The following is a 9,783-nucleotide window of genomic DNA, read 5'->3' as shown; positions in this document are numbered from 1 at the left end:
TTTTTTTTACACCAAGCATTTTTCCTCTCCAGCACCATTAACTCACGGTATAGTTGAAGTTGCACCTTGGTATGACTGCCGGCTGCCACAAGAGCTCTTCTGTTGCATTTCAGCCAAAAACGATGCAGTCAGCACTGAATGCCCCCTGTGGGCAGCTCGCACTGACAGCTGCCTGCACACTGCCAATGGCTAGAGCCAGGCATCGCCCCGAGGGACGCTTCTCACCTGTGCAGTCTAGAGAGTGCTTCAAGTCATAGCTTCTGCTTCAGCTTACTGGAGATGGGCTTAGGCCTCGTCACTGAAGTCTTCATACGCTGTTGTTGAGAAATGACATTTGTGGGGACCTGCACGGCCATTACCATGAAAATGAGATGGCCTGCACATAAAAGGCATCGGCTTTGATCGTGCAGGTGCACAACAGAGTTTTGTAAGTCTGCGTTCAGTGACAGGAGTCAGAGCCTTCTTGTGCTTGTGTCGGTGTACTATAGACTCTTTATTTTAGGAAGAGAAAGTGATAAGGAGTTCGACAAATCTGACGGTAACAAGAGAACCAAAGTGAATGCCAGTGCCCCTCGGCTGCAGCAGACGGCTCCACCCCGGTGAATGCAGCGGGGCTGCATGGCGCTGGCAGCTCCCTTCCCTGGTGCGGGGGCTGTGGGGCTGCACCAGGCCCCCTCTGAAGGGAGGACGGGTGTCCCTCTTGCTTCTGCTTTGGCACAGAGTTTAATAAGAATTGGTCTGTCCTCTGCACTGCTGGCAAGACCACGGGTCACCCCCTCTGTGACTTTGATGTTACAACAAAAACAAGTGCTGCAGGATTCCTTTTTGAAGTCCCTAAGAATTATTAATTTTTGACAAAATAATGCAAAATGCAAGTGAAAAGAAAATCAAGTCTATTTTGTGTAAGGAGAAATATCTATCAGGGTGGTAAGCATAATTCTGTTTTGGTGTCTCAGCTACCTCTGCAGCGATTTCCTGCACAGTCACGTGCTTCCTAATTGCAGGAACTTCCTATTGTACATATTTGCTGTTTCACCATGGCATGAAGAATAGTCTTTCTGAAAAGCCACGCTCTGCAGATCTTTTCTTTTGATTGCACGTAGGTAAACCCCTTTTGTAAGTTTTATGAGGTGCAAACATATATGCTATTTTATGCTACTAGTCTATTTATTGGATTAGCTTGAGGATTTGATGCAAAAGCTTAAGACGATATTGAAAACACATATCACTTCTATTGTAGCTAAGAAAATCAGCTTTAGAATTAAGAGAGACCTTGTATCAGGCATTATGTATAGCCCTTTAGCTTTTTAGCATGGCTGTTCTTTGTTGCTATAGCAACCGAATTAACCATTTCATTAATATAATGGAATAAAACACATTTATTCATTTTTGCACTCACGGGTAATCCACATTCAGCTTTCAGCATACTTGTCAAGCTGTGTCCCTTTCACCTCAGCCCCTGATATTTTCTCAGCATTTCCAAAGGGTTTTTATTTTATTTCTTCCTTGTTGGGGAGAGAGAGAGCTGTTGGTTTTGAAGAATGTTATATTTTTTGTCAATAAATTTACTTCCGTTTCATTGGCTAGCTTCTGTTTAGCATCCCTAAAGTGGAAAAGCAGACTTCACAGGCAGCATTCAGTGCAAAGAAGTGGTGTTCTTCACATCAGAAAAGAATAAATCATTTGAAATAATGAAAAGCTCGTGCCTGCGACCAGCTTGTAGGCTAAGCTTGGCATGGTGTGTTCTACTGTAAATACTGACAGTACTCAGCCGTGTTCGCTGCCCAAACATTCCTGTTGCTGAACTGTAGTGCTAAAAGCAGATGGAGTGCTAGAGTCTTTGTTTACCCTGGTTTTAATGTTTCCCAAGCCGTGCCCACACTTTGTAATGGTTATTGAAATAATAGCTTAATTAAAAGTCCACCCATCAGCAGAAGGAAGCAGGAGAGCTCCGTGCACGTGGCACGGGCAGGGGCGATGTCGGCTCGCGTCTGCATTGCTCTGCCCGAGCAGCACCGCGGCTCGCCCGCCAGCAGCAACCAGAGCGGGGCCCACACTCAGTGCGGGGCTATGCAGACAGGCAGGGTGCAGGCAGGACCGAGACCTTCCCAGCGCTCATGTGCCACCTGCTAGTGGCCAAGGGGCCAGGTGACACTCGCTGCCTGTGTGCTAGCAGCCAGGTGCCCAGCTGGGTGCCAGCGATACACCCCAGGGCTGGGTCTGCTGGTCTTAGTGCTGCTTTGCTCCAGCAATGTGACAGTAAGCGCAACACAGGCGCTTTGCTAATATTTGACTGTCCTTCCAAAGCAACCACTGGTGCAAATTCACAGGCCAAATTTCAGTCTATGAAATTCATCATTATTAGCAATTCCACAGCTGAAGTCACTGCAAATAAAATAGCATAGCTGATACGATGTTTTTTGTTTCTTTCTTTCTTCCTTTTTTCTAATACAATTCTAAAGTTAGTAACATGAAACTGGAGTTTTACTGGAAATACGGCAGATGTATAAATGATTTTGAGAAATGAGTTAATTAACTTTGAAGGTATAAGCCCTTTCATTAAAAAGACAAGGCATAGAAGTAACAGCACAATAGCATATTGCCTGCTATAAGACTGTTCATTCATTGCTGTTTGAGTGAATGTATAAATCATATAATCTACAAGGGCTAGTAGATTCTATATCATTCACGTGTGCTGCCTTCCCTACCTGAATTAAATTTTAAATGCTTCCTCCTAGGCAATTCATTGTGTAAGGAGTGCCTGAAGACCCAGAAGGAGAAAGTTATGTGGCTGGCAAGGTAAAAGACCACAACTGACCCTGGACACAAAAGCATAAGCACAAAGGCTCTGTGTGCACTGCAGATAGCGCTGGTGCCATATTCTCCTCCCGCCTTTGTTTCTCTCCGTATATTGAAAGCATCCTCCCAGCTGCCCAGTAATACAGGACTCGTTTAATTTTACCAGTGCATATTGTGACGCTGTAGGTGAGGATTTTGAACTCATAAATGTCATGTTAATGCTAAGCCTTTGAATCAATAGTTTAGTACTGGGCAACTCGTCATCTGGTGTAAGTTTATCCAGAAGAATGTCTCCTTTAGTGATTAACAAGCAGCTTGTGGCTTCCAAAAGCATCTCGTCTAAACATTAAAGATACTTCTGCACACAGAGGCTAGCAGTGCTACAAGGCTTAGTATACATGACTACAAATTTTTCAACCTTTACAACTCTCTCCTATGCTTTACTAGAACTGGGCACTCTGTACGCAGCAGGCAGCTCATTTGGACTTTCTACAAATAAGATGGAGAGATTCTGGTGGGGGGGACCCTCGGCTGCAATTCACTGGATCTCCTCTTTTCCAAACATGAGGAGAAATAACAGTGTTTAAAAGTGGGGCTTTCACACAAAGCAGGGGCCGTGCTGCCCCGTCCTTTCCCTATTCCCCTGGTGCAGAGAAGACCCAGCCCCCAGGCCCCCGGGGTGCACCCTTACCTCCATGGCTGAGGAAAAGTCACTTGGCTTCCTGAGCCACAGCGCAGCCGCGTCTGCCATCGGCATCTGCTGCCGTTGCAAACCTCAGGAAAGCAAGTCCTTATCCTCTGTTAACCTCCTTTTACATTCTGTAAAATGAAGGTTAAAAACTTGCTTGCCTCTCTCCTGAGGGCTATTCTAAGGTTGATTAACACTTGAACAATCAGCTGCGTCTGTTCCAAACTGGATATTATTTCACCATCTAGCGCAGAGCTTGTATAATTCAGGTAACGGTGGTGACTCCCAAGCCAAATACCCAAGTGAGAATGAGGGCTGTTAAAGACCTTCTGTACATCTGAGCAGCAGGCATAAAGAAGGAGCCGGTGCCTCACATTTGTGGCTTCCACCTGCACGTGCGGCTGCTGCTGGCGGTCACGCAGCGCAGGTCAGGGGCCGCGGGCTGCAAAGCGGTCCCCAGCCAGCACCTCGGCCTGGAGCCGCCTGGGAGCGAGGTAAGGCAAGAGACCCGAGTAAATCTCGCTGCCTGTTAAAGAGCAGTAATGGCCGAGTTAAAGGAAAGCGGTCTCGAAGCCTGTGGATCCCTGTGGCGAGGAAGGGCTTGCAGGACGGGCTGCAGGGCCGCGCGAGCCGCGCTCCGCATGCCTCACACGAAGGGATTCGCAGGCCGCCGCTTTCCTTTCCTGCACAAGAGGGCAGCGTTTCACCAAGTCCTACCGAGGAGGAACGTGGGGAGAGCTTTTGTCAGCTGCAGAGAGGCTACTTACTACGCGCCTTATCTACTAATTGTTGGAATCGGCTAATTGTTTGAGTCAGAAGTAATTTAATGCATGATGCAAACTATTGCCCGGCTTACGGCTATTAACTAGGTACCGAAAGCAAGCCTGTTCGCACGGTGCTGCAGGAGTTTCCAAGCTTGTTAACTATTTTCCTGACAGCCCGAGGATTTGTGGTGGTACGCAGCAACCCAAATGTTTATATTACTACTGGCATTTTATCTCCGGCGTTACATAAATGTTTGAATACCGTATTCCTCTCAGTCAGCAGCTGCCCTTCTGTAAGGAACGGAAGGTGCAACCTTCAGGTTATGATGGCATACACGCTGATGAGTCACTACAGTCAGAGAGATTTTTTTCTTTACTTGGATGCCTGGCTTTATCCCAGCTATCTATAATATGGATTTCAGGTCTTCAAAGTAAATTGTTTACCATTGGGTAGCTCACCACAATGCCTGGCACTTGGTAGCATTTCCTTTTTCCACGCTCAAACAGCAGCACACATTCTCAGGTACTGTGCCATTAGTCATGGTGTATTTTAACTTTCCAGCAGACATCAGTGCCGATGAAACAAGAGGCAGAGCTATCACCAGAAAGGCTCTGGATAGCAGGGTAAAATTAGCATCACAAGAAGAGAAGGGAAAGTATTACTGTTATCCAAGCGCTGCTGAATTAGCCAGACGGAGCTAAAAATAGTTGGGAAATGTCTGTATTGTAGGAGAAATTATGACTTCACTTTACGTAAGCTGAAATGGTATTTTGCTGCATGAAATGTTAGGCATATAAACAGTGCCTTATATGTACTTGTCTGCAATAACATACGTTTATATGTATATGCTCTATATATTGCACATTTTATATATGTCTAGACACTTGTTAATTATTGCTCATTGTTCAGTTTCTAAGCACATCATTTGAAACACTGATAAAAATCTATCTATCTATCTCCAAGTCTGTAACACACACAGGTTAAAGCCTCGCTGTGGAAGACAATGGGTGTTGGAGGTACAGAAGGATGCACTCCTAAGATGCCTATCGAGAGCCAGCTGTACGTTAGAGTTGTTTGCAGCCCTGCTGGGGGGTACAACAAGTGGCTGGCAGGGGGTCCAAGGAACCCCTACTCAATACACGCCATTATTTACCTGCCCTTCAACTACCAGACTTGTAGATCTAGCTCTCGTTCAAGGGTCTGTATCTATACACAGGCACGCAGAAGATCTGTGCTATCCTGTCCTGCATCCGGACAGGACCAAGGAAGCGTGAGTGACATTAAACCCAAATAACACGAGTCCCTCACGGCACCAGGGGCTGCCCTTCCGGGGTGACAGGGTGCCACCAGGCTTCTGCTGCTGTGGGAGGCCCGGTGCTGGGGCTTTGCCTGCGTGCTCGATAGCTCCTGTCCTACCTGGGCTCATTACCTTTCAGGCCTTCCATTGCTTTCGTTTGGGTGAAAAACAGATTGACCTATGAGTGAGTGCCCTGCCATTGATTCAGAAGCACATTTCTGTCACACAGACATTTTTAGAGAGGATAAGTACAGGCACTTCTCTGTTATTCATCGCTCTAAAGACAGTGGCTCCCCTCTCCTCACTGTTGCAGGACATGGTTCAATATCACGTCTAGAGGCTTGATAGGAAAACAACCACAATATTGGATCTGTGTGGAAATGGCTCCTCATCTCTGAACTGAGCATGCCAGAGCCAAAATGGAAACTGCAATCCAGTTTGGTGAGTATGCAGATACTTGCTGCCTGGTGTGCAATAATTACCCGTGATTATTGCACAGTTCAGCTCATGAGTCAGCCAGGCGTGCTTGCTGCTTCTGAAATATCATTTCACCCCGCACACCTTTCTTGACCTCGCACACCCTATTTCTTTAAAGATGCCTGTGCCTTCTGTCAGCTTTATGCATTAATCACACCACTTGCTCATTACTGTGCACCCCAAATCAAAATTAAGGTCACCTTGTGTATTGTCAAAGCTCTCAGCTGTCTCAGGACGACCCCTGGGTCCTGACAGCTCCCGCAGGAGGAGAAGCCACCTGCCCAAGCACTGCCTCTTACAGGCGCATGCCTGCTTCCCTGCTGCTGTGTGGGGTGAGCACAGGGTGCGTGCCAGCCTTCTCTGACCCTGCTCCCGCAGGACCTGGGCCAGCTGAGCCTTTAGAAACTTCACCAGGAACATGGAGGCAGTGCCAACAGGCAGTTTAGGACATTGTTTGCCTTTCTCTTTTCTGCCCCGGCCCTCTCCTCCAGAAGAGGGCTGGAGGCCCCTGGGATTGCGGTGAGCATCCTGCCAGTCACCGTGCGCGCTTTGTTGGCACGGTGAAGCCGGAGGTACCGCTCACGCAGCGGCCCCGCAGAGTGACAGAGCTCCATCAGGGCTGACTGACAATGGGAACCAGCAGAGGGTGGGATCACTCTTGTGGCACACCCAGGACACCACCCAAGGCTGCCAGCAGCTCCAGATGCGAAGTTTGCTTGGTGGCAGTGCCCTGAGCAAACCGCATCACACCTCCCAGGCTCGCTGTGCAGCAAGCACCCAGCGAGCCCAGTCACTGGTTGCTGTTGCAAGATAACGCCTGCTCTAGAAGGCCAGGTCCCTCCTCTGCTCTTGAGTTAAATACACGTTTCATAGGGATTGTCTCACTGCTGGGAGGGCTTTACCTCATCTGTGACTTGTTATAGAGCCACAAACACTTCTGTGCTGTGCCCTGAAGCCAGAACCCACAGCCGAGAGGTGTGGGTGTGTGCAGTGCCTCCAGCCCTGGCCGAGCCCCGGGAGCAGCTTCGTGCTTCACTCGCGTGGGGCTGTCCGGCCCTGGCATTCAGCACTTTCTGCTCCACTGCTCTGTGGGGCGGGTGGCTGTCACTCCATGCTGGCCACACATGTGGCTACAGAAGAAAGAACCAGCAAGGAGGGTTTCCTTCTTCACCTCACTTGTTAATTGAAAAATATCGCTTTAATTCAATAACAACATATGTTGATAAACATAATAAGCCGGTGGTAGCAGAGTGGTGACGCTACGCTGTCACTTCTGTTTTAGCCTTTCAGGTTCAAATGACTGTGTTGTCAAACGACTCCTTTACAATATTTGCCAAAACATGTTTACAGAAAGGCTCAGGCACAAGTGTACCCTGGCGTGCCAAGGCCACTGAGAGCGCCCATGCCAAGCAGTGCAGCGACCGGATGGAGGAGGTGCTGGCTGTCAGAGCACAGGAAAGGTGCTCCCCAAGGAAGGGACAAGGCCATGTGCCGACCATTTGAGCATTTTTCCTGGCAGTCCGCTGAAAAGATGCAGAACTTATTTCCCAAACATGACTGCTATGAACTTGGTAAGAGCTTGCAAGTTTTAGTGTTTACAGATGGCTTAATTTGGCAGTCGTAATCATTATAGGAGCCACTAATCTAATGGGAGTTAAAGGCTGCCAGAAGTAAAGTATTACAATTAGAACAACACCCCAGTCCATGAGTGCTCATAACTTGGTACCATTGCAAACACCATAAGGTGCATACACATTGGGCGTTTGGTTAATCATGCTGTAGTTCAAGCAAGCGCTGTCACAAAGGAATGAATGGACACCAAGAAATCACACCTTCCTCTCATCCTCCCCCAGCTCCTGGGCCGCACAAGGGGCAGCACAGCAGACGTGGTTTCATTCAACATGTGGGAAGAAAGCAACACATGAAATCTGAGCAGTGGTCAAAGAGTGCACAGCTAAAGAACCTGCAGCTGAAGAGACATGCACAGTGTGTGTTTAAAGCTCTTCCACATGTTCAAATGAATGCATCGTTTCACTGAGGGCTTAGCCATGTGCACTAAGCCTACTTCCCATCAGCTCAGTTGTAAGCTAAGTCAAGGAAGGATGCCCAAGCTCACCTGTACTGCCTGGTATTTGCCAGGGACATAAAGTGCACAGTTGCTGTGGACCAGTTGCTGTCCCATCACAGCTTGCGGCTGAAGCCCAAGAAGTGCACACACATGTGTACACACAAACTACCCCATTCCTTATTGTTTTCCTTCCTCCAGCTAGCCTGTTATCTTTTTCCAGACATCCTGCACTGCATGAGATATTGTCTTTGGATCCATTTTTTAAGAAGCTCCAGGAATCCTGTGGTTTCTGTGTTACAAGGACCTTGCTTTTCCCTTTGTCAGTAGTCTGGTGGTTATCTATTATTCCCTCTCTTTAAATCCCATATGCAAGGTCTGATGCAGAGCTGTATGCTGCTGTGGGAAAGAGCGATTGCTAAGTCACTTAGCGAAGTGGTTGGAAGCTGGGCAAAGCCCTGCTTCTGGGCCAGTGCCAGCTTGCTCAGCTGCAGCTGTCCCAGGATAACGCCCCAGGACCTGCTGGGGCAAAACCCACATTTGCTGAAGGCACTTTCTCAAGTCCAAGACGGGGTTGTTGGAAATATAGTCTGCCTTTCACTCACCAGTGTCCTGAGAATGTTCATTAGTGGTGAAGAGGATTCAAATTCAAGCTGAGGGCATCGTATCTCTCTGCAACAAGGAGAGCTGTCCTCTCTTCTGGGAGTGGCTTTCAGTCTTGCCTTGTGCCTCTGCTCCTCTGCACCAGGAAGCATCATAGCTCAGCTTGGGTTCAGCAGTCACCTAAGACGTGGGAGATCTCACTATTGTCTCTGCATGAAATAATAGTTAATTACTCACAGGAGGAAGAGATCCAATAGTCCAATATGTGCATGAAATACAGCATTTGGACAGATCTCCTTGGAGAGTAACTATCAGTGAACACTTGTGTTCTGAAAAGACATTAAGTCAGGACAGCACACTCCAAAGAACAGTATAGTAGAAAAGGTTTAATTTCTCTCCCTTTTACTGGAAGATGTTTCCATCAGCAACAAGAGAAAACAAATCTTAACCACAGACTTCAGCATAATAGCTGCAGTAACAAAACAAGTTTCATTATTAAACTAACTCTTGGTAAAAGCCAGATGATTTCTACAGACAATTTTGCATGCAACTGCTAGATGCAATTTGCAGAGTGAGCGCCAAATTGCCATACTAATTATTTCTGGGCTGATGTTCCCTCTGTGACATAGTGGCATTTGGAGAATGGGGACTAACCAACAAGTGAAGTGCTGAAGTGGGAGATCACTAATAGCATTTCTGAGAAAGAGAAATATCGCAAATACCAATCTTCCTCTTCACACACTCACTCTCAATTTGCACCGAGACAATTTAATGCACACAACTATCCTACCTAGTTCATCTGTATTTTTGGCACCAGTCAGGCAAGCAGCACCTGCCAGCCCCCGGGCACAATACCAGTGTGGCCACGCGGGGCACCGTGACCTGCACTATGGACAAGCCCAGCGGGTGGCCCTGGCAAGGCCTCTCAAGCCCTACAAATCTCCAAGGTGAGCATGTTTCTCTCGATACTTTTCTGGCTCATGCACACACACTGCCTGACAGTTTGCCTAATTCTCAGATCTGCAATATACCAGTGAGGTGGGGGGTCTGGCAAGAAGTTCACTTAATTCAAGTCTATTAGCAGGTCAG

The 9,783-nt window shown here is 47.6% G+C and overlaps 1 long non-coding RNA gene across 1 annotated transcript; it reads left to right on the top strand.

Moving 5' to 3' along the window:
- The first annotated feature begins 639 nt into the window (after nucleotides 1–639).
- LOC125183160 (uncharacterized) lies at nucleotides 640–7,992 on the top strand. The gene is made up of 4 exons (XR_007164582.2): nucleotides 640–1,099; nucleotides 2,739–2,799; nucleotides 5,863–5,990; nucleotides 7,880–7,992. It is a non-coding gene; the product is annotated as an uncharacterized lncRNA (long non-coding RNA).
- Nucleotides 7,993–9,783: the final 1,791 nt, after the last annotated feature.

This window comes from Anser cygnoides, chromosome 8 (assembly GCF_040182565.1).
Source record: "Anser cygnoides isolate HZ-2024a breed goose chromosome 8, Taihu_goose_T2T_genome, whole genome shotgun sequence".
Classification (NCBI taxonomy): domain Eukaryota; kingdom Metazoa; phylum Chordata; class Aves; order Anseriformes; family Anatidae; genus Anser; species Anser cygnoides.
The sequence above is the reverse complement of the archived record's forward strand: the minus strand, read 5'-3'. Positions and strand labels throughout refer to the sequence as shown.